Below are 24,693 nucleotides of genomic sequence, written 5' to 3' on the forward strand. Positions count from 1 at the left end.
TAATTTATGTATTTAATTAAATAAAATAAATTAAATAAAAATATTTTCAAGAATTAATCAAATAGTTAGTTGATACAAATAATTAATATAATTGGTTTTATTTAATTTATTGAATTCAAAAAATAAATTAGGAAATAATTGATTAAATTAATTAGTTAATATAATTAATTTATTATAATTGATTGAATTTAATAACATATGAAATTAATCTGAGATAATGATTTTTTTAATTAAATTAATCTGTATTTATTGTATTTAATCATTAACAAGTAACAAATCATATATGCTATTATGTACCTTATAAATTAATGAATTAAAATAATTGATATAATAAATTACAATTATTTGATTGATATGAATTATAATAAATAGTGTGATATTTAAATATCTAATTAAATCAATTAGTTGATATAATTAATTTACTGTAATAAATTGTATTCAATGAATTATATATAAAAAATAAATTAAGAAACAGGCTCAAAAGTACTGATTAATCTAGAAATTTTAAATAGTGGAGGTAAGCATATAGCATATAAAAATAATAAAAAATATTTATAAATATATCAAAATATATAAAAAATAAATAATATAAAAATATTAAATATTGAATAATTTTTATGTAATCATTATCAATATTAATATATTGATAAATAATAATATGGTTATTAATTTATCTATTTGTAAATTAAATAATAATAATAATAATAATAATAATAATAATAATAATAAATAAAATTAATTAAAATATAAATAGATTACCTTCTAATCAATAATAAAAGTGAAATATATTTTTTATGAATTATATACAATAAATGATATTTTAAATAAATAATATTTTTTATGTTATATTTTTTTCAATAAATAATATCACAGGTAATTATCATTATCATATATTATTATTATTAATATTAATATTATTATTAAAATGATTAAAAATATTTTTAATTGATAATTGATAAGTAGTTTAATAATGCATTAAATATTGATTTGATATAATTATAATAAAGATATGTTTCTAAATTAGTATAATTATGTATTATTCATTAAATATTAATTATAATATAATTATAATAAAGATATTTTTTATAAAATAATTTAGAATAGAGAATAGAAAAGTTCATTTTAGAGGAAAAATGTAATACCCGGTCTAACCGAAATTAATTAAATAATGAGTTAAGTAGGAGCGAATATGGTTGGAATATTTGGCAATTGGAATTTGATGATTTAAATATGATTTTTGGATTCAGTGAATTTTTCCGAGTCGGAAGACATAGTTTTCTGCGTAAAAGCGCGCAGTGGAATTTTGACCGGCAGTACCGGTTGAGACCTGTCTGGTACTGCAGCTGAGAAAATTGATTATGAGTAAATAAGATTAAGAAATGAGGGATTATAATTAGGGGAGGTAGAAATATTTGAAGTGCGATTTAGAGCGCTAATCTTAAAGGTTTTGGTCCAAAATTGGGCCAACGGACAAAAATAAGTGAACCGGGCCTAAGCAATGAGAAAGGAGCTAGGGGATGTGGTAACTTGCGAGTGAAGCAAGGGGAAAAGTTATGATCAATGATGATCAACGATGATTATATGAGATATGGAGGATGACGGTGGGAGTACCGTGTATGCCATGAGCCGAAGGGCTATATTTATTGATGAATGACTGGTTCTTGATTGGACCATGAGCCGGATGGCTGAGTTATTGCCAGGTCACGGCAAAGCCATTATTGATTATGGCTGAGAATAATTGCATATATGATTAATGAATGAATGTGTTAAATGGATAATAATGGAAGATGTTGAAATGTGATGTGTAACCCCGGGTAGTAGGCAGTGGCGTTGTCCACTTGCTCCGGGTATGAGACGGAAAAGGATGTTTATGATAAATGAGTTAATTATGGAGTTTTGAATGAATGTATTTGTGATACCTGGGTAGTAGTAAGGGTTGTGGTTCGTCCCACTTGCTCCAGGTTAATGTTTGAGATTTGATAACGATGAAGATTGATAATATGAATTGAGATTGAATGAATATATGTTTGAGATACCTGGGTAGTAGCAAGGTTTGTGGTCCGTCCCGCTTGCTCCGGGTTAATGTTTAAGATACCTGGGCAGTAGCAAGGGTTGTGGTTTGTCCCACTTGCTCCGGGTTAATGCTTAAGATACCTGGGTAGTAGCAAGGGTTGTGGTTCGTCCCACTTGCTCCAGGTCAGAGATTGTGACGCCTGGGTAGTAGCCGCAGTAGTGGTTGTTCCACTGGCTCCAGGTTGAGCTGTTAAACACCCGCCTGGGTAGTAGCCGCAGTAGTGGTTGTTCCACTGGCTCTGGGCTGAGCGGGTAGTAGCAAGGGGGTTGTAGCTCAAACCTACTTGCTCCGCAAGGGGTGTTTCTGTCCAATGGTTAGCTACCAGGACATGTCGGGTTGGCTATATAACCGACAGATGATATCATCAGCCATAGGGCAGGCATACATCATTTGCATATGTTTGAATTGTTTGGGTTTACCTATTTGTTTTGGATTTCTATATCATACATGCTATGTTACCTGATTACGTGCTACTTGCTCTACTTGTACCTTATTTGTGTATTACTTGTCTGTATTGCTTGTGTTTGAACAACTGAGAGATCCCTCATGATGGTGTCGGTGGATGTTGGGGGCTGTTCTTGATGAGATGAATTGATAATGCGATTGCATGATGATGATGATTTTTGAATGAGATCATTTGAGCCCCCTGGGTAGACGCAGTGATGTGATTTCACTAGCTCCAGGCGGGGGTATGATGTATTGATATAGAGTTGCTGAGGCAGAACAACTGGTGATGGTTTTGCTTATGATTCTGAGTCTGATTCGTGGAAGAATCAGCGAGTTGGGAAACATGTGTAACATGAACTAGATTTAGTATCCCCTTACGTCAGATGCCTATTTATGGATTAGTGAGAATCTAGGCTGGATACTTGGTGAAAAGGAGTTTAGGATGCTTAGTGAGTTTTATTGCAGTGCATTGTATTTATTTGACACTTTTACCGTACTGGGAACCCATGGGCCCGGGGTTCTCATTCCGTATATATCTCTTGTTTTTCAGATACAGGTTCAGGTGCTCAGAAGTGAGCTGTGGTTCGTCTGAGAGCCGGCGAAGATCTTTATTTTTCTCCACTTTGTGTTTTGCTTAGAATCTCTCCACCTTTGTTTTGAAGATATTATATTATGTGTTGAACTCTTTTGGAACTTGCCTATAGCGGCTCTTATGTTTCCTTTGGGAGAGATTAGGATGTACTGTTGTCAACTACTTTCATACTGTACCCTAGCCGGCCTAAACTTCGCGGGTCGCGACTAGTGGCTATTTACTTATGTTATATATATATCTATCTGTTATCTATCTCTTAATCTCCTTTATGCCTTGTCCATATAACGCTTTCGGCTTCATGTTTTATCTTTTCGTTGTCGAATCGTGAGTGATACGTCTTCGCGATTTTATTTCTACTCTTTTCAGGCTTCTCGATTAATACTCCTTTCAAAATTACCTATGTTTATATATTAAAAATCCACCTGAGAGTCGTACCACCGTAATATCATTGACTTATGACTCGAGCATAAGGATTTGAATATTAGGGTGTTACAAAAAACGGAGTCACGAGAGATGGACACTTCACCTTCATTAGTTAGGGAAAAACTCAGTTTTAGTATATTAAGTAGACAAGTATATTTCTCTAACAGTCTTTTAGAATAATTTTTCCTAAATTAATTAACTAATTAATCCCAAGTGAATATTTATATATATTTATTTATATAGTATTGAAAATTAAACAGCATATATTAAAGATTATAAAAAAAATAAATAAATAATAGTTAAGGTCTCTTTGTAAAAAGATTTGGTTTCTCTTTTTAAATATTATAAAAAAATTTAGTCTTTCTTAATAATTTTAGTATTAAAATTTTTTTTAATAATTAAATCTTTTTAACGGTCCTTTAAAATAATTTTTTTATAATTTTTTATTTGAATCTGCGGATGAATTCATATTCACAAATTTTGAATTAGATGCAGATAAAGACTGCAAATCTTGCATAATTAGATCACGATTTGTTCATTGTTTATTGCCTTTGACCTCACTTAGACAAATAAGGGATTGTTTGCAGTTAGTTTTAGAAAAAATATTTTTTTTAATGATTTTGTTTTAAAAGATTTTTTTAATAACTTTTTTAAAAATAATTTTTGTAAAAATAAAAGTAATTTTATATTTAAATATTTTATATAAAAATTTTTTTTATTTATCAATTATGTTCGAATAAAATAAGATAAAAATATAAATTTTTTCATTTATTATGTAAAAAATATTTTTTTAAAAAAGTTAAAAAAGATATAAATAATAAATTTTCAAAAAAAATATTTTTTATTTTTTTAATATTTTTATTTTTACTATTAAAAATTTATTAAACATACTAAAAAATAAAAAAAAATTTGATTTAATTGCATCAAAACAAGTACTAAATCTGTTTTAAATTTATAATAAAAAATATGTTCTAATCAACTAATACGATATATTAATAGTATTTTGTGAATATTTTAGCTTACAGTTATTTGATTGATTGACTTCGTTCAAAATTCATTTTAACGTTAAATATTTTTTTTTATATAAATTTGTGTCTAATAGTTATTTTCAAATTCAAAATGTTAAAAATTTTATAAAACTTGCAAAGTGACGATTCAGATTGAGGATTTTACCTAAATGGGAATTAGATTATCTTAATAGACCAACATAATTTGCACATACCTAAAAGTCATTTGAGTCATTCCTTTCTTATTATATTCCCTTTTTCTATTAAAAAAAATCTAAGTAACTTATTTTTTCTATCTTCTATTATATGTCTATAAATTATCATTCATATATTTTCTCCACTTCATTATAAGAAAAACTATTATCTTTTCTCACTTTTTTACTCTCACTTTAAATCATTTCATTATAAGAAAAACTATTATCTTTTCTCACTTTCTTACTCTCACTTTAAATCATTCCCTAAACCATTTAAAAATTACACTTATATATTGTCTGAGGAGGTATCCTCTCTGAATTATGCAAATTACGGAGATAAAAAATACAAAAAAATTTTTCTACAATAAAGCCAACACAGACTTAGAGATTTGTATAGAATTCATATCTTCCGCAAACTCAATATTTATATTGAGTTCATCGAAAGAATGAACTCTATTCCTTGTAAGATTTTATACTACTTTTTATGTGTCATATCTTAACTGTTTTTAATATAGATGCTAGTATTACATATCATGATATAATATCTATTTATTACATACACATTAAGCATTATAATAACCATCTTATGTGTAACTATATATATGAGTTAACCAATGTAATTTTGATGAATGACAAACTTAGAAGAAGATGGATATTGAAGATGTGTGCAAATAACATAAAACTATTAAAAAAACATGAAAATCAAGATCAAAAGCAAGATGGAATCTTAGATCTAGATTCTTTAAGTAAGAACCAAATTCATATCTCTCAACACACTATTGAAAATGATTTCAAAGACTTAGATTTATGAAAATAATGATAGAAATTGATTAAGATTAAAATGTTTTTATTAAACTCTAACCTAAACGCTTTAAAAACATTATTTATGCTGAAAATAGGGGATAGAATCGATTCTCCAAAACTACAAAATTAAAATTTGATTATGTGAAATCTTAGAATCGATTATGTAACCAAAGAATCAATTCCCTAAGAAAAGAATCGATTCTCATATTTGAAATTAAATTTTTTATTACACAACGGCTAGCAAAAATCGATTTTCTTATAAAAAATTAATTCTTTAAGTGATAAAAAGCTTATAATGGCTAGTTTTGACAAAAAGGCTCATTTCCACCTAATTTCTAACATTCCAATGCTTTGAAAATCCTATAAATAAATGTGTTCCAGTCTTATTTCATATACAACACTTCTAAACTTTCTTGAGTACATATATCAATTTCTACACAAGTTTAAAGTGATTTATACACATTTGAGAGATATATAAGTTTGTATTCATTAGAGCTTGATTTGTTCTTATTTACTCTTCTAGAGAATATTTAATTTCTGTTTTCTTAAATTATGAAAGAAGATTTGTATAGCTTTTCTTGTTGAGTGATTTGGAGTGTGATTCTATAAATTTGTGAGGCTTATTTACACACTATATTCGGTGAGGATACCAAAAAAGTATATTAAGCACGTAAGAGAATTCTTAAAGAAGATATTTCTAAGTGGAGTGGCCTAATATACGAATAGTGATCATATACCGTGACGTATATATCAAGTTCTTGTTGTTATAACGGTTTGTCAAGCACCCTAGAAGCTTGGTGATATAGTGAAAATACTGGATGTAGGCAAAGAGGTTATGCCGAACCAGAATATTTTATATCCGGTTTGAGTTCAATATCATCCAAAGTCAAAGTGATGTTAAAGAATGCTTAAGAAAAAGTTAAAGTTAATTTCATGCATTGCATAAGAGTTTATGTCAACAAGGGCTCATTTTCTTTTTATGTAAAGAGAAGTTAGGAGAATGTTAAGAGAAACTAAATCAAGATTCATGTGTGCATTCTGTATGATTTAACGTTATAGGCATTCAATCATGAGTCATATGTGTCATAACATAAGTAAATGAGAAGCGTCAAAAAGTCACACAACTCTGATTAACAAAGACTTTTGAAAATAATAATTAAACAACATTGCCTCATTACTGAAGGTTACAGAAGGCTTAGAGAATGGAAGGTTAAATCTATGGCCTTCTTTTACTTTGAATGATTATGTTTTTAAACCCAACTTCAAACTTGATTTCTTTGAACTGTTTGCAGCAAAAAATTTAAGAGACAATTTTGTTTTATCTCATAAGCTTCAGAAAACAGAACAACAAAAGGAAGAAGTTGACACAGTCATTCTTCCTGGTTCAGTTGCGTTGTGCAATGCAACCTACATCCAGTCGTTGTAGTGGAATTTTTATTATAGTCAAAGTATTACATACACCAATTTCCCAGAATTCACATAATCCTGAATGGACACACAAGTTTCTACCTAAACTTGACTTGGTTATGCTAATATCTAAACTCTTTATACTAAGTTCTTACCCAACTAGCAAGGGGTACCTCACAGGTATTTGACATAAGATAGAAAATTACAACCAAAGGAAATCGGAATCCACTCTTAGGTTTTCTCTCAAGTGTTTCACTCAACCTTTTTTCACTCTTAGGCTTTTTTTCAATGTCTCTCTCTCAACCTTTTACCTCTCAAAGACAATACAGAAAGATATACATTATTGAAACTGAAATACAAATTAAAAACATGAAGGAGATTGATGCATAACAGCCTTTGTTGCTATAAGTTAAACCAGATTTAGCTATCTCTAATGAAGCTCTTCATCTTGGCAGAATGTTCCTTTAGCTTAGAAATACTATCCAAAATGTTGAACTCTTCACAAGGAAGCTCTCAAATAAACTCAGATTCTGGTTATCTCTCTTTACCCCCAAAACAGAAAACCTTTTTCCTTTTGTATCTTGTGCAGAGTCACATTTTAGGTTTTTCCTAAATCAACTCTTTGAACTCCGAGCTTCCTTGGCTTGTCATCTCACTTTCTTCATTTAACCCTTAAATTAGGGATTTTAAAGCTAGTCATTTTGCTTGACCGAAGACCTCATAGCAACAAAAAAAGTATTCAGTGGTAAACCCAAATCCAAATTCTTGAGATAGTGCTTTGTCCCCAAGAAACAATTTGATCCTTTGATTCACAGCAGTGATTATCAAAAATCACTTTCTCCATATATCCCAAATTGGCATTGCAGAAATTTCAAGAAGGAGTGAAGAAAATAAATTGCATGCAAATAGTAATAAATTACCTTTATCCTCTGACTTAGCTTAATCTGACTTGATTTGGACGATTAGACCTTTGCTTTCTTGATCTATTTTTCTCTTTCTTTCTTCTCTGGTGAATAGACTAGAAAAAAGCTTTCTCTCTCTTTCTTCATGAATCTGACTGAAGAAAGCCTTGTGAACGTTAGCTTTGGATGGCTTCAACTTGGATGAATTCCTTGGGCTTGGATTGGCTACTTTCTTTTCAGCCCGAGTGATTTCTTTGTTACTTTTCTTTTGGGCTTTGTTTGTGGATTTGGCACACTTCAGTAGTTTCTGTTTCTTTGTCCTTTTGGTTTGGGCTGCTACAATCATTTTTGCCTGCATAACTTAATTTAAATAATCAGAACCCAATTGGGTGTTTAACCCAATAACTTAATGTTTGTCATCATCATTTAAATTATTTGTGTTCTCAACTCTACAATCTCCCCCTTGATGACAAACATAATTTCAAAAGATAGAATTAAATAAGTTGAATTAGATAAAAATAATGCACTTCCCTTTGAATGAGATCATTTCCTTTTGACTTGCTCCCCCTTTCCTTTCAAAGGTTGCTCCCCCTGAATTTGTGCTCTTCTTTTATTTTCTATTCATATAAACACAAAGAGAACACAATTATGTACAACAATCAAATGGTTATCAAGGGTTAGAGTATACATCAAGAGTTCCAAACTATAAACTAAACCAAAGTGGTCCCTAACACCGAAACAGTGCATTAGAGAAAAACTTCACAAAATTTCACTTCCCAAAAGCAAAGCATGTAAAAAAACATACAAAACAGTGCATGTCTTTATCACCTAGATCATACATACAAAAAAAAGCATGTCATCATCACATAGACCAGCATATACTACTCTCCCTTTTGTCATCAAGGGAGGAAGCAGGAGCAATTTAAAACTTGCAATAATCTGTTAAAGCAATGTTCAAATAACTAGATAAACCAAGAGAAAAATAAAGCAGTAGTTAATTGTTTACATGCAACCAAAACAAGACAAAGTGCAAAACAAACTATAATTATTCCAAGAGATAATTATCTAAAAATAGAAAACAAATAAACAGCAATAGAGGAGACATCCTCATGCATTTGAATCATCCTCCTCAGAATCAGTAGGGTCTTCAGGGTCAGAGCCCATATTGTCATCTTCCAAGGTGTTTTCAATGAACTTCATGAGAACTGTCACCCTATCTCTGGACTTTCTGAGGTAGTTTTCATGCTTGTTAGTCAGTTTTCTCTACTCTTTGCTTAAGGTAATCAAATGGTTGGATTGAGAGACAAATCCTTATACTACATCCTTCACTACTCTATATAGAAGTGATTTATGTCCAGTGGAAGCTGAAGTCCTGAAGGCAGATAGAGAATTAGATTCCTCAGGCTTATAGTCATCATCATCATCATCAAAGACTACTTTTTTAGCTCAAGTAGGTCCCTTTTTCTACTATTTCACTGAACCATCTCCTTTTAGATATGAGTGCCTATTTTCATATGTCTCATTTGACAAGTCAATACCAAAATGTTCAAAATTGCAAGTTAAGAACATGCCATAGGAAAGAGCTTTATCTTTCTCACTTCTTATGCAATCAAACATATACCTTACTATTAAGTATGCAAAAGAAATTTCAGATTTTGTGAGAATAGCATTCAAAATCATAGTATCACAGAAAGATACCCTTTGATAAGAACCACTTTGAGAAAGAATAATGTGGTTCACTATACGATGCAGTTGAGCCCAAAGATAACCAAGGGCTTTGTGAGTTGGTGTGAGGCCATCAATCAGAGAGATGTCTTCACACACAACAGCCAGAGCATCTTTATAGGAAACACCTAACCCTTCATCCCATTTACCAGAGGTATAAGCACATGCACTAATCTCAGTATATTTTAGAGCGTCACTGATAAACAAAATTTAGCATGTCGATTTAGAATTCAATGATGAGTATGATCGTGAGTATAGCCTAATCGACACTTAAACTTCGCACCAAACAATCCTACAATCTATAACCGAGAGTATTAGTCTCCCGAGTCGTCCTCCCTTGGAATTGCTAGAGTGTGCACCTTATTGATTAGAAAGCCTTGTTATGATTCTTTGAAGGTTTTAGCAAAATAGAAAACAAACAATCAATCCTTAGAAGACTTAGCTTAGGGTTGGCATTAGAAATTCTATCCTTATAGTTCTTTCAATGATGACAACAATTAGGCCTTGCTTCATTTAGTTAACCCCTAGGCATAGAGGAAAGTCAAATGAGAGTAATCAACTTGAGTCACAAGTCCTAACTTTACCTTATGGAAATCTAGCTTTAGTGTACTCCAAGTCAATTAGCAATTCCTAATTCTAAATCAACAATTGACACAACTATTCAACTTCTTCTAATGGCCCAAACCCTATGCCAAGTAAGAAACTTTTACTCCATAACTAGTGTTGGCATTTCATCAAACATTTGGTGAGCAAGAGTGAAAGCCATGGTAAAATTGAGAAGAAAGTAGAATTAAAAGTATTTTAACACAAGGAACTAACAACAATTAACGAAGAACAACAATGGAAATGAGATTCTAAAGGAATTGATTAAATCCAAAACTACAAAATTGAATCCAAGATCTATGAGAGTTGAGCAATTACAAACACTAATTGAGATTGGAGAAGAAGATCTATGACATGAACAAAATGAATTGAGAATTGCAATGGATCTCACCAAAGAGTGAATGAAAATTCAGAAATTGGATGAAGATGAACCCTAGTGAGAGCTTTGGATCTCTCTCCTTCTCCACAAGTGTAACTAACTATCTCCCAAAATATCTAAAATCTAGAAAATGAGCTCAAAAGGTCCTTAACCCTTGTTCCCTTGGTCTTCTTAAGCTTTTCCCGCCAGGGCACTTCCCCAAAATGGGATTCCCAACTGCCTCCACGCCCAAGTCACGTGGCTCTTTAAAAAATCATATTCGAACATCGGCGCGCACGCGCCATGTACACGTGCGCGCCCACGGGGCATCTTGTAATGTGCGCGGAGGCGTAATGTACGCGTGCGCACCACCGGAGATCATGGCCTAGCCGCTACGCAAGCCGGCTCGTGGCTTGGCTCTTGGCTTCGACTTCTAACTGCTCAATCCACGCGGATGCGTCAAGTGCGCGCACGCGCCCATGCCGAAATTTCCAAAGTTCAATTCTCATGCTCCCTTCCTTTGCACCTGTCCTCCTTCTCTCTTCTGGTCCATCCCTGCCCTATATTCTGAAACCACTTAACACAGAGGTCACGGCATCGAATGGCACCAAGAGATAATTTAGTGCAAAATAAGCATGTTTTCATTCATGAGGCAAAATTAGGAAAGGAACACAAAGTCTTGTATTTTCATATAGAAAGCGTGCGGAATTATTGATAAAACCCCTGAAATCAACACAAGATAAACCCTCAAAATGGGATATATCAACCTCCCCACACTTAGATTCTAGCATGTCCTCATGCGTAGAGAAATGCAAAAGAAACACAAAAGACCGAGGGATCATAAAAGTATAAGACTCATGAAGTGCAACCTACTTATATGAATGCAACTATGACTAGTGCTATTATCTACTTGGTTAGGAACAAATCGACCTTCCTAAGATATATGCAAGCATATAGGGTCCGATGGTGGTCAATACATAGGACTTACCAATTTTAAGCGTCAAATGCAATATATGCGACTTTGCATGAGGAACGCTCGTGAGAGCTGAGAATCAAGGAATTGAGCATCGAACCCTCACCGGAAGTGTTTGCACTCTAGTCGCTCAAGTGTTTAGGGTTGATTCTCTCAATTCTCTCCTAATCATGCTTTCTAAGATTTTTTTCTTCTTCTAACAATCAACAAATATTTCATGCATGCATACATATATCATGAGGTCTTTTCTTTGGTTGTAATGGGGCTAGGGTCAAGGTAGGATGCATATTTGGTCAAGTGAGCTTGAAATTTGAATCTTTGATAGGCTTAGACTTCCCTCCTAACCTATGACATCTTATACAATTAAGTTCTAACCTAACTACCCATTTTTTACCTTTTCACACACTCATGTATCCCTTTTCATTTCACAACACTCATGCATTGATTTTATTGAGTTACACTTTGCTTGGGGCATTTTGTCCCCTTTTATTTCTTTCTTTTTCTTCTTTTTTCTTCCTTTTTCTTTTCCCTTTTTTTCTTTTGTTTTTCTCATTTTTTTCTTTTTTTTTCTTTCTATATACAAAAGCATCAATGCATAAGGTCTATACATTTGATCAATACATGAGTATGTACCCAATTTCTAATATTTTCAATAACAATACAAAACTACCCTTTTATTCATCCAATGTCCCAAGATCCCCACACTTGAATGATACTCACACATACTAGCCTAAGCTAATCAAAGATCCAAATAAGGACTTTTATTGTTTTCCGCTTTAAGGCTTGTAATGTGCTAAATTAAAGAACCAAGTGGGTTAATCGTAGGCTCAAAGTTGGCTAACAAAGGAAGATAAAAGGTAGGGCCGTTTGGGTAAGTGAGCTAATGAAATGATGGCCTCAATCATATAAATGCATGAATACACAAAATAATGGATATAAAGAATCAAAAAAATCAAGGATCACACTCAGAGAGAGAACAATTGCACACAAGAAGGATAGTAGGTGACTATAAGATGTAGCCACAAAACAAGGCTCAAAGCTCACTAGCTTGTGTTCTTAACTCAAAATCCATGTTCCAAAATATGATTCTTCATGTGAATTCGGCATCAAAATTGTTTAAAATTGGCAATGCCACGGTTGCCCCAAAGTATTGGTTTCCTAAGAAAGAGTTTCATTGTTCCAACCAAGTAAATTTATCATGCAAATGGTGTCAAATAAGACCTAATCATGTAACCTATCCTAATTACAAAGGAGTTCAAAGAACAAGAATTTATTCGGGTGTTACCTACGGAGATCGGTCGGCCCACCTCCCCACACTTAAAACTTAGCACGGTCCTCCGTGCTATAGGTTAGGCGCAATGGGTGGTCGAGTCCCGAGTGTCCCTCATCTCCAATGTCATCGCTATCTCCGCTTGAAGTTGCGGTGGATGTGGAGATATCAGGTTCCTCCATAGGTGGGGTGATTACGCTTAGAAGTTTCTTCACGTGAGCGTATCAGCGTTGGTTACGCCTCTCGTAACGGTCCAACTTCTTGTGAAGGTCTTCAAGGCATTGGGTGACTGATTTTTGTGGTGTGGATGATGTGGTGGTGTTGCGAGTTGGTGTGGGTAGTCCAATGTCCTTGGTGAATTCCGGAGGCTTGAGGCATCTCTTGGTCGGAATAACATCGCCCTCGACCGGAATTGAGGTTCTTCTATCCTTAGCCTCCCGGTGGACGCCGGCCATTGCAACTAATTCAGTCACCATAGCAGGGAATGGTAGATTTCCCTTGGCATGAATGCGCCCCATGGATTGGCGAATGGCATGCGAAATGTCGACCGGTTTCTCGGTTAAGGTGCACCATATCAATAATGCAAGCTCGGCGGTAATGGATGACCCATGGGTGCTCGGGAGCACGTAGTGAGCTAGAATTTGGGCCCATGCCATGGCTTCTTGAGTGAGGTAGCGGGCATCCAAACCCTTTGGTCGTTGCTTTATGGTCCCTCGAATCCAACATGCGTCGGGTAAAGCAATTACGCGGAGGATCGCGCTCCAATTGAACGCACGATCATCGCATGCAGTCAAGACTTCTTGGTAGGCATCATATCCATCCGATAACAGCCCAATCCCAAGGGCTTCTCGGATGGTGTCCACTGTGACTGACACTTGCTTCCGGCGCACAAAAATTGATGTGAGAAGGGGTGAATGGTAGTTGGAATAGAATTCCACCACCCATGAGAGATTGGCCTCCTTTGGTTGCCTCAAGAGGAACCTCCATTGCCTCTGGTCAATGTGTGGCATCACTATCGGAGTGAGGTGAGCCGGTAGGACTAGAAGAGGCTCCGGGTGATAATTCCGTTCAATCATTCTTGAGTAAACAAGTTCGCAGTAGCGGTTAGGGAACTTATTTGAATCTTTTGAAGGGTTGTCCTTCTCTAGAACATCGACAGGGCCCTTAGCCTTTTTCAGGAGTGGCTTGGCCGTTAGTTCTTGGTGCGCTCTATTGGAAGCTGGCTTCTTCGGGGCTTTCCCTTTGTTCCGTTTGATTAACATCCTGTGATAGCAAAGAAAGGGGATAACATTAAACTCAAAGAAGCGTAATTGAATGCAATTATGCAAATGAAGAGTAGTGCCATAAGAATATGGGTATCATTGTTACATGACAGCTGCAACATGTAACTAAGATAACATGTGATGAGCAAGGCGAATCATTTGCATGTGGTGCAAGGGTGGTTTAAGCATGCAAGTAAGAAGCATGAGAGGCATACACCCTCAAATGCCAAAGTGGGAGTCAATTTATGAAAAGGTGAGTGAATGGATTGGAGGATGTGGGGATGCACCCAAAAGTGGTAAGTTAAGAGGCAATTAGTCAAAATGAGCTCAAAACTCAAGTATGCCTTTTCTCAAACACTTGGCGTGCATCCTTTTTGTAGTATGTAATTAGGTGCAAGTGAAAGCAATGTAACAATCCACAATCTATTATTAATGATTACAGTGCACAGTGGGTGTAAAAAAATCAAGCAACACATCTCATCTATCAATGCAAGAGAATGTAGGACCCAAATGCCTATGAAGAGTTAAATGGAAAAACGAAAACACCCCAAAGAAGTAGCTAAAAATATTTAGGGGAAAAGAAAGGGACTACCTAAAACAAATTGAATTTGAAGATTAAGAATCAAAAATAGAGAAGTAGAGCAAGGGGGAGCTTAGTAAAGTACCTTGAGAGAGATGGAAATGGGTATGGGAGAGGAGGTTGGAAAGTGGAATGATGGAGGATGGGGGAACAATGTAGGGGCCACCGAAAGTAGGTGGTCGGAGGTGGTTGGGAGGAAGGAGAAAGTGTAAGAGGGAGAGGGGTAGTAGAGGGGGTGAGAAGAAGAAAAGTGGAAAAAGAATGAAGGGGGGCAAGTGTGTTCTTATTAAATTTGGCGTCAAGCACCCACGCGTGCGCGCTCGCGCAAAGAAGCGAGGTCCAGTGGGGGCGCGCGCGCACGGTGCGCGTTCGCGCCCGTGCGCTTGTGCTAGTAGCACAAGGGTGGCTTAGAGTTGGCACAACTCTCTGGATGAAGTACCAGAAGTTGGCTACAGGGCTATTGGCGCGCTCGCGCACGATGCGCGTGTGTGGCAATGTGGTTATGCCCCAGGCATGAGATAGGCCTGGGGTGGGCCTAACTTTCTGTGAAGTGGCCTAGAGAGGGGTGCAGGACGAGGGACGCGTGCGCGGCATAGGCGCGCGCGCACATCGTGTTGCGAGCATATGGACGCGTGCGCGCCGGGTGCGCGCACGCGGCAGAGGTGGTGGGCTGGTGGCTTAGTGCAGGCCTGAGAGTGGCCTAACTCTCTGGAATATGTGCAAGGAGTGCAGAAGGGTAATCGGCGCACGCGTGCACGGTGCGCTAGCGCGTCGATCTGCAGATTTGTGAAAGCGTGCGTACGCGCCATGTGCACGCACGCGTGGTTGGCCTGTGCCTCAAGCATGGGGCTGGCGCAGGGTGGGCTCAAGTCTCTGGAAAATGTATGGAGGGTCGCTTTTGTCGATCCATGCGTCCGCGCACGATGCGCGTCCGCGCGGATGATCGACAAATTCTTCAAGGACGCGCGCGCGCCAGGTGCGCGCACGCGCAGAAGGGTGCCTTTTCCAAAATTTTGCATGTTTTTGCACCACCTATGGCATTCCAACCCTCTAAACAGTCACCTAGCACTATAGAAGGGTGTTTTAACTTGACACTACCAAATGAACTCAACAGATGAAGCAAAATTAGAATTGAAATCTAACTACAACTACTTCTATTACCTAGGTACCAATCATGAAATCTTGTCAATCAAGAAATGATGCAATAGTTTTGTACAAAGGAAGATCTTACCATGCTGGGGTGTCTCCCACCTAGCACTTTTGTTTACCGTCCTTAAGTTGGACTTCCACTAGCTCAAAGTTCTTGTTCAAGAGAGGCATCCCTCAAGAGGAATACTTCAAATTCCTTGGAGTTCCTTCTTTGCTCACCATGGTACAATTTGAGACGGTGCCCATTTACCTTGAAAATGTCCGGACTTGATGGGTGGCGTAAGTGGTAGACCCCATAAGGTTCTACCTTCTCCACTTGGTAGGGTCCATCCCACCTTGATCTAAGCTTTCCTGGTAGTAATCTCAACCTTGAGTTGTAAAGAAGGATTAGGTCACCGGGTCGGAATTCCCTTCTCCTAATGTTCTTGTCATGGATGGCTTTCATCTTTTCCTTGTAAAGTCTAGAGTTGTCATAAGCTTCTAATCTTAAGCATTCCAATTCCGCTAATTAAAGCTTTCTCTCTACTCTGGCTCCACCCAAGCTCATATTACATTCCTTTATTGCCCAATAAGCTTTGTGTTCAATTTCTACCGGTAAGTGGCATGCTTTACCATATACAAGCCTAAAGGGGCTCATGCCAATGGGTGTTTTGTAAGCCGTTCGATATGCCCATAGTGCATCGGAGAGTTTAGCGCTCCAATCTTTTCGATTCGGCTTCACAACCCTTTCCAACACATGTTTGATTTCCCGGTTAGAAACCTCAGCTTGGCCGTTTGTCTGAGGGTGGTAGGCCGTGGCGACTTTGTGTATGATGCCGTACTTCCTCATGAGACCGTCCATTTTTTTGTTGCAAAAGTGGGATCCTTGGTCACTTATGATTGCTCTTGGGGAGCCAAAGCGACAAATGATATTGTTCCTCACAAAAGAATAAACAACATGAGCATCATCTGTTCGGGTGGGGATTGCGTCCACCCATTTTGACACATAATCGACGGCTAACAAGATGTAGAGAAAGCCATTGGAATTTGGAAATGGTCCCATGAAGTCGATTCCCCATACATCAAAGATTTCACAAAAAAGCATATTTTGTTGGGGGATTTCGTCCTTCTTAGAAGTATTTCCAAACCGAATGCATTGGGGGCAAGATTTGCAATAGAGAGAAGAATCTTTGAGAAGTGTTGGCTACCAAAATCCGCAATCAAGGGCCTTTCTTGCCGTTCTTTGGGGGCTATAGTGGCCACCTCCTTCGGAAGCATGGCAAGCGTCCAAGATTGCTTGGAATTCGGTTTGAGGTATGCACCGTCGCACTATTTGGTCCGCTCCACACCTCCACAAATAAGGATCGTCCCAAACATAGTATTTGGATTCACTTTTCAGCTTATCCTTTTGATGTTTGCTGAGATTGGGAGGGAGGGTGCGTGAAACCAAGTAGTTTGCTATTGGAGCATATCAAGGAACTACTTCCGAGATTGCGTGCAAACCATCTAGAGGAAAGGAGTCATTGATGGGAGTGGTGTCGCCTTTTGTGTGTTCGAGGCGACTTAGATGGTCCGCCACTAAGTTTTGGGAACCACTCCTATCCTTGATCTCCAGGTCAAATTCTTGTAACAAAAGCACCCAACGAATTAATCTTGGTTTTGATTCCTTTTTGGTCAACAAATACTTTAGTGCCGCGTGATCCGAGTACACTACAACCTTGGAACCAAGAAGATAGGCTCGGAACTTGTCCAAAGCAAAAACAATGGCTAGGAGTTCCTTTTCGGTTGTAGTGTAGTTGGATTGGGCACCGTCTAGTGTTTTGGAAGCATAAACTATGACGTAGGGAATCTTACCTTCACGTTGTGCTAACGCGGCTCCTATTGCATAATTTGAGGCATCGCATATGATTTCAAATGGTTGAGTCCAATTCGGTCCTCGCACAATAGGGGCTTGTGTCAATGCTACTTTAAGTTTGTCATATGCTTCCATACATTCCTTGCTTAGCTTAAATTCAGTGTCCTTTTGTAGTAGTCGAGAGAGAGGTAAGGCTACCTTGCTAAAGTCATTGATGAATCTCCGGTAGAATCCTGCATGTCCAAGAAAAGAACGGACTTCCCTCTCGGAGGAGGGGTAAGGTAAACTAGATATGACATTTATTTTTGCCGGATCTATAGAGATGCCTTCTTTTGAGATTATGTGTCCCAAAACAATGCCTTGCTTGACCATGAAATGACATTTTTCAAAATTTAAAACAAGGTTTGTTTTGGTGCATCTTTCTAAGACTTTTTCAAGGTTACCTAAGCAATGATCAAATGAATCACCGTACACACTAAAGTCGTCCATAAAAACTTCCATACATTGTTCTAGAAAGTCCGCAAATAAGCTCATCATGCATCTTTGAAACGTTGCCAGTGCATTGCATAGGCCAAATGGCATACGCTTGTAAGCGTACGTTCCAAAGGGGCAAGTAAATGTGGTTTTTTCTTGGTCCTCTAGAGCAATGTGAATTTGGAAGTATCCGGAATAACCATCAAGAAAGCAATAATATGATTTACCGGCTAGTCGATCAAGCATTTGATCAATGAACGGTAGTGGGAAGTGATCTTTTCTTGTGGCGGCATTCAACCTTCGGTAGTCTATGCATACTCTCCAAGAGTTTTGTACTCTTGTCGCTATAATTCACCGCTTTCATTTTTGATTGTGGTCACCCCGGATTTCTTTGGCACCACTTAGACCGGGCTTACCCACTCGCTATCCAAGATAGGATAGATGATGTCCGCTTCAAGTAGCTTAGTGACTTCTTTTTTCACAACCTCAAGAATAGTTGGATTAAGTCTCCTTTGAGGTTGTCGGACCGGTTTTGCTCCTTCTTCAAGAAATATGCGATGCTCGCATACTTGGGGGCTTATTCCCACTAGATCCGCCAAAGTCCACCCGATTGCCCTTTTGTTTTTCCTCAATACATTTAGCAATTTTTCTTCTTGTTGAGGAGTTAACTCTTTTGCAATTATCACGGGGAGCTCTTGGGCTTCATCAAGATATGAGTACCTTAAATGGGGTGGTAGTGGCTTCAATTCCATCTTTTTGTCATTCTTTGAAGTTTGAGTTTCCGGATGGTTTGTATGGTGTGTGGTGTTTAATTTGCTTGGACCCTCATTTGCTTCTTCAGTCATGTACTTCTCATCTAACTTTGCAAGGTGCACTTCGGCAACCATGTTGTCAATTGGGTCACACTGGAATAGAGAGTGATTCTCCGGTGGATGCTTCATTGCTTCTTCTAGGCTGAAACTTACGACTCTCCCATGTATTTCAAATGAGTAGGTTCCCGAGTAGGCATCTAGCTTAAATCTAGAAGTTCTCAAGAATGGTCTTCCAAGTAGGATGGATGATGCTCTCTCGGTTTCGCTTGATGGCATTTCAAGGACATAGAAGTCAATTGGAAACACCAACCCTTTGATATTCACCAATACGTCTTCCGCAACACCCGTCACGGTTATTATGCTTTTGTCCGCTAGGACAAATCTTGCCGTCGACCTTTTTAGTGGTGGCAACTTTAATACCCGGTAGACGGAGAGCGGCATGATGCTAACACATGCTCCGAGGTCACACATACAATCTATAAATTGAACTCCATTGACGGTGCAAGTGACCATACAAGGGCCCGGATCATCACACTTCTCAGGCAATGCTCCCATTAAAGCGGAAATAGAACTCCCCAATGGGATGGTTTCCAATTCAAGAATTCTATCCTTGTTCATGCATAGATCTTTAAGGAATTTTGCATATCTAGGAACTTGATGGATAGCATCAAAGAGGGGGATGGTTACCTCAACCTTCTTGAACATTTCTACCATTTTGGGGTCGAGTTCTATGCGCCTTTTAGCTTTCTTTGCGAGTGTTGGAAATGGGAATGGTTGATCAATTTCTTCTTCCAAGGTTCTCTTGGCCTTAGAGGTCTCCTTTGTTGGTTGAGCTTCATCCTCAATTATAACTTGTGGTGTCTCCTCTTTCTCTACCTCTTCTATACCTATTCTCTCTTCCTCTTGGGCGATTGTGATAGGATTTGAGTCTTTTACTCCCTTCTCCTTTAATTGTGTTCCAGATCTAAGGGTGATGGCATTGATGCCCCCCTTAGGATTTGGTTGAGGTTGAGAGGGAATGACGCTTTGGATTGGGGGTTGAGGAGTGGGGTTTGATGGTGTATCCATGCGTGCAAGAAGGGCTTGTAGTGTAGAGGTGAGGCCGGTGAGGCCGGAAGCAAGTGTGTTTTGTAGTTCCTTTTGGCCTTGGATGATGGTCTGGAGTGTTTCGTCTTGGTTGGAGGGGGTGGTTGCATATGTGAGTTGAGGGGGTTGTGATTGGTTGGGTGGTGGTCTTTGATGTGGTGGTTGATATGTTTGGTAGTTTCTTTGTGGGTTTTGTTGGTTGTATGGTTGATTTTGTGGGTTGTATGGTAACCGGTTTTGTGAGAAATTTTGTGAGTTGTTGTTCCATCTTTGACCTTCTCCGTTGTTGTTGTTGTCCCTATTTCCTTGTTGATGATTGTCTCTCCAATTTTGATTATGATACCCACTCCCTTGATTGTAGCTTCCTCTTTGATAAGGGTGCCCTTAGTTAGAATTACCGCCTTGGTAGTACCCTTGATTTGGGCGGTCATAGAAATTATGGGTAGCCGCCAAGGTATTGTCTTCTTGAAGGTTTGGGCACTCATCCGTGTTGTGAGAATAGCAAGAACAAATGCCACACACGTTTTGAGGGACCAATTGTTGGTTGTGTTGTTGAGGGGGTGGGGGTTGTTGTTGGTATGATTGAGGTTGTTGTGGTTGTTGTTGGTTCAATTGGAGTTGCCTCAAGATGGATGTCATTTCGCTCAAGGATTGAGTTAGAGCGGTGGTCTCACTACTAGTTGATACCTCATTCACGGTTTTCGGGCGGTTGACTCTTCGTCTCATATGTTGATTGGAGTCGGCTAAGTCAATGATAAGTTGCCATGTCTCCTCTGCTGTTTTGTATTTAGACAAAGAACCATTGCTAGAGGTGTCCAAGAGAGTTCTATCTTGTTCTCGCATCCCTTGACATATGTATCCAAGCAATACTTGAGCGTCAAGCATGTGATTAGGGCATGCGTCTAGTAGCTTACGAAACCGTTCCCAATACTCGTATAGAGGTTCCGTTTCACCTTGCACGATACAAGACATTTCCTTCCTTAGCCTATCCATCTTCTCCAGAGGCAAGAATTTATCCAAGAATCCTCTTCTAAGTAAGTCCCAATCGGAGGTGACTTCACTAGATAGAGTGTAGAACCATTCTTTCGCCTTGTCCTCAAGAGAGAAAGGGAAAGCAAACAACCATATAGCAACTTCATCGGATCCTTCCCGTCTAGTGGTTGAGCATATACGATGAAAGTCCTTGAGATGTCGAATAGGGTCTTGTGCGGGAAGCCCATGAAACTTAGGTAGGAGGTTGATCAAAGCGGTCTTCAATTCAAAGTTTGCATTCAAGTTGGGGTGAGTTACATGAAGGGGTTGAAGGACATAATCCGGTGCACCCACTTCCTTGATGGTAACCCTCCTCGGAGCATCCATGGTGTTAGTACCTAAAATGAAAGAAGAGTTGTTAGTGGTATTGATGGAAGTATGACTAATGCCTTCCTTGAGTGACGGTTCAATGTTCACTTTTAGTAAGGTGGTTGAGGTGGTGAAGACCTCTTCACCTTTCCCAAATTTTAGCCACCTCCGAGCTTGTCTAATATGAAACAAAGTTCGTTCTATTTCCGGATCAAAAGGGACTAAGCTCGGGTTCGGTTGTGAACGCGTCATGCAATGAAGGGGAAGTGAGATTCATGGTAACGATGAGGGGTTAATCACTTGAACAAATTACAATGAAATGCAACTATGTACATATATACACATTCATTCCAAACAATAACATGGCACACTAAGCAAGTTCCCCGGCAACGGCGCCATTTTGATAAACGAAATTTAGCATGTCGATTTAGAATTCAATGATGAGTATGATCGTGAGTATAGCCTAATCGACACTTAAACTTCGCACCAAACAATCCTACAATCTATAACCGAGAGTATTAGTCTCCCGAGTCGTCCTCCCTTGGAATTGCTAGAGTGTGCACCTTATTGATTAGAAAGCCTTGTTATGATTCTTTGAAGGTTTTAGCAAAATAGAAAACAAACAATCAATCCTTAGAAGACTTAGCTTAGAGTTGGCATTAGAAATTCTATCCTTATAGTTCTTTCAATGATGACAACAATTAGGCCTTGCTTCATTTAGTTAACCCCTAGGCATAGAGGAAAGTCAAATGAGAGTAATCAACTTGAGTCACAAGTCCTAGCTTTACCTTATGGAAATCTAGCTTTAGTGTACTCCAAGTCAATTAGCAATCCCTAATTCTAAATCAACAATTGACACAACTATTCAACTTCTTCTAATGGCCCAAACCCTATGCCAAGTAAGAAACTTTTACTCCATAACTAGTGTTGGCATTTCATCAAACATTTGGTGAGCAAGAGTGAAAGCCATGGTAAAATTGAGAAGAAAGTAGAATTAAAAGTATTTCAACACAAGGAACTAACAACAATTAACGAAGAACAACAATGGAAATGAGATTCTAAAGGAATTGATTAAATCCAAAACTACAAAATTGAATCCAAGATCTATGAGAGTTGAGCAATTACAAACACTAATTGAGATTGGAGAAGAAGATCTATGACATGAACAAAATGAATTGAGAATTGTAATGGATCTCACCAAAGAGTGAATGAAAATTCAGAAATTGGATGAAGATGAACCCTAGTGAGAGCTTTGGATCTCTCTCCTTCTCCACAAGTGTAACTAACTATCTCCCAAAATATCTAAAATCTAGAAAATGAGCTCAAAAGGTCCTTAACCCTTGTTCCCTTGGTCTTCTTAAGCTTTTCCCGCCAGGGTACTTCTCCAAAATGGGATTCCCAACTGCCTCCATGCCCAAGTCACGTGGCTCTTTAAAAAATCATATTCGAACATCGGCGCGCACGCGCCATGTACGCGTGCGCGCCCACGGGGCATCTTGTAATGTGCGCGGAGGCGTAATGTACGCGTGCGCGCCACCGGAGATCATGGCCTAGCCGCTACGCAAGCCGGCTCGTGGCTTGGCTCTTGGCTTCGACTTCTAACTGCTCAATCCACGCGGACGCGTCAAGTGCGCGCACGCGCCCATGCCGAAATTTTCAAAGTTCAATTCTCATGCTCCCTTCCTTTGCACCTGTCCTCCTTCTCTCTTCTGGTCCATCCCTGCCCTATATTCTGAAACCACTTAACACACAGGTCACGGCATCGAATGGCACCAAGAGAAGATTAAAAATGTATCTAATTTAGTGCAAAATAAGCATGTTTTCATTCATGAGGCAAAATTAGGAAAGGAACACAAAGTCTTGTATTTTCATATAGAAAGCGTGCAGAATTATTGATAAAACCCCTGAAATCAACACAAGATAAACCCTCAAAATGGGGTATATCAGTCACTTATGGATTCCTCTTTCAAAACAAGGTCACGACCTTTTAGATATGAGTGAATGTTGCCCTCATAATAGGTCATATTTGCATAGAACTCTTTAACTAAGACTAGGTAGACAAGTTTTTTATTTTGTAAAGATGGTTCCAGTCCAAAAATTGAAGATTATCAGCAAAAATAAAATCTTTCTTTTTCAGGGTTGGTAAATTAGTAAGAAAAGTAGGACAGATGGTACGATGAACGACAGCACCCTCATAGAAATAATGATTCATGGCAGATCGAAAACAAAGGGGATTGTAGTTTAAGGAAGAAGTCATAAAATGTGACTTGTGTTCAAAAGGATCAATGGAAGGATCCTTAACCAATTTGAGAGGGATATGAGGGTTATCTTGTTGAGGACGTTGAGAGACTGACCTAGGCTTAGGTCGAGATGGTTCAGGCACAATCTCTTCATCAGCAGGGCGTTTTTCTTTTGATGTGCTTGGCTTTGAAGGAGCACTAGGAGGAGCCATCGGTTTGGAGGATGAGGGATAACTTGGAGTTGTTTTGGTGCGTGCCATTGGATCGGTGCGAGGAGGAGAGATTGGAGGAGATGGTGACAGTGTAAAGGTCTGATCTTTGGAGTGAGGAGAGATTCTAGGTTTTTCGGAGAGTTTGAGGATTTTGGCCCTTGGACTCTGATAAACTACTATTTTATGGTTTATCTTGTGCTAATTTGAGTGGTTTTTATCAAGCCTTTGCACACTTATTCATACTATTTGCATGGTTTTATATTTTCCCTTCCTAACTTTGTGATATGATTGAGAACATGCTTCTTTGGCCTTATATTTGCTAATATTAATCCTCTCTTATTACCATTAGATGCCGTGATATGTGCGTTAAGTGATTTCAGGGATTATAGGGTAGGAATGACTTAGAGGATGGAAAGAAAGCATGCAAAAGTGGAAGGAATACAAGAAACTAAAGAAACTGCTAAAGCTGTCTAGCCTGACATTCTGGTACTAAATCGACCATAACTTGAGCTACAAAGGTTCAAATGATGCAGTTTTAGTTGCGTTGGAAAGCTAACATTCAGGGCTTCACAACGATATATAATTTGACATAGCTGCCTCGAAGCCAAGTGACGCGAACGCGTGGATCACACAGACGCGTGACCTGGCAAAAACCCAACCCACGCTAACGTGTGGACGACGCTTCTGCGTGACTTTGCAGTGACCTGTATGAACCAAAAATTGTCCCGGGCTATTTTTGGTCCAGTTTTTGCCCCAAAAAACACATATTAGAGGCTATAAAGTGGGGGAATGCATCCATACAGAAATAACATTCATAATTCACAATTTTAGGTTTAGATGTAGTTTTTAGAGAGAGAGGCTCTCTCCTCTCTCTTAGGTTTTAGAATTATGATTCCTCTTAAAGGATTTAGGATTTCTTCTTCT

The sequence above is a fragment of the Arachis hypogaea genome, chromosome 10, assembly GCF_003086295.3.
Source record: "Arachis hypogaea cultivar Tifrunner chromosome 10, arahy.Tifrunner.gnm2.J5K5, whole genome shotgun sequence".
Classification (NCBI taxonomy): domain Eukaryota; kingdom Viridiplantae; phylum Streptophyta; class Magnoliopsida; order Fabales; family Fabaceae; genus Arachis; species Arachis hypogaea.